Consider the following 1,933-nt stretch of genomic DNA (forward strand, 5'->3'; position numbering starts at 1 on the left):
ATGTGATTCTCCGTATCTGATATGGCTTCACACATAGCTTTCTAACATTAAGGTGTAAGACTTGCTTACTTATATATATGACCAACATCTTTCATGTGTTTTGTCAGTGTGAAACTTTTTATCCTAAGTTTGGCTATCACACAGACTTTCTAACGTTAGACCACACACATTCCGAGGTAGGAGGGAATCTAGACATCAATTTTTAGTATATATATATATATATATATATATATATAGAGAGAGAGAGAGAGAGAGAGAATTTCCTCGACTCTTTCATGTGTTTACTTTCATATAATTATATATGTTTATTATGACATGATGTTGTCAAATATAGACACCCTCACACCCTAGGCACTAGTTATAGCTAGGTAGGATATTATAGTATTTCAACTAAGGCAAGTGAGGAAGCTAAAGATCTTTTTTTTTATTACTATTTTTATGTATACACATATAACATCTAGATGAAAATCCCTCATCCACACTAAACAATGGGTAGATGTGATTATTTAAGTAAAATTAAAAAGAATGAATAAGAATATGGATTAGGTGTATCAAATATGACACCATTGGACAAGAGGGTGGTCCTATATATCCCATATTGTAAACGTGGTTCTACAAGAGGTACAAAATTCAATAATTGACACTTTGTTCTATTGGGGTGCTATGATTAAATCAGAATGATTTTATTTATTTATTTATTTATTGAAGTTATAGAAGAACTTATCATTGTGATACTAAGGGCGCATTTGGTACGGAGGAAAATGTTTGTCATGGAAAATGCTTTCCTAGAAAATGTTTTTTTTAGAAAACAAGCGAATTTCTAACTTATTTTTTCAGGATTGGTTGGTAAGTAGTAGTGACCCGGAAACCAACCCCGACAATCGATCTACAACACGACCCAACACACGGACTAGGACACAACCCCGACGATCGATTAGAAATTCGATCCTAAGATATGACCTAGGACTTGACCCGACTCAAGACCTGAGACTCAACATTTGAATCTGGGACCGAATATCTAACCCAGGATCTGACCCTGACACACAAACTTGGACTCAATCGAACAATCTGGGATTCAACCCCAACGCATGAATCGAGACCCAACTTCCAAACCAGGAGCTGACCTCAACAACCAACAACCGATGTGAGATCCAACATTAGATTTTCAAATTGAGATTTCGACCCCAACTTTCGAACTGAGACCCTACTACACCTGAATCAGAACCTAACTTTCAAACTGAGATTTTTTACTTTTACTTTTTTAAAAAAAACAATTTTTTTCCTTTTTTTTGGAGGGGGGAATTGGGGTAGGGTGAGGTAAAAAAAAAAAAAATTAAAATTTTGAAAATAGTTTTCGAAACAAACTCTTAATTATTTTTTTTTGGGGGGGGGGGTGGTAGGATAGGTCGGCGTAGGGGTGGGGTAAAAAAAAAAAAATATTTTCTAAAAACAATTTTTTTTTGGGTGGGGGCTGGTAGGGAATTGGGGTAGGTATGAGTTAAAAAAATGAAAATTTTAACTTTTTTTTCAAAACCAAACTTTTCGTGGGGTGGGGGGTGGGGTGGGGTAAAAATAAATTGATTTTTCAAAAATAAAATTTTGCTGTTTTTGGTTGGGGGAGGGGCTGAGGCTGGCTATGGGGATCGGGTAGAGGTAAAACAAATTGAAATTTTTAATATTTTAATTTTAATTTGGATGGGGAAGGTCGGGATATGAGGTGGGCTAAGAAAAAAAGATTGTAATTCGAGATTAACGGAGAGTTTTGAAAAATATTCTTCTTAATTATTTTTTTAAGGAAAATCATTTTATTTAAATTTGAAGAAAATAAATTAATTTGAAAAATATTTAAATCAATCAAACATGAGAAAATTAAAGAAAATATTTTTCTTCATACCAAACATACCCTAAAACTTACTTTAAGTTACTAAAGTTG

The sequence above is a fragment of the Solanum verrucosum genome, unplaced genomic scaffold (assembly GCF_900185275.1).
Source record: "Solanum verrucosum unplaced genomic scaffold, falcon-dt-bn FXZP01000065.1, whole genome shotgun sequence".
Lineage (NCBI taxonomy): Eukaryota > Viridiplantae > Streptophyta > Magnoliopsida > Solanales > Solanaceae > Solanum > Solanum verrucosum.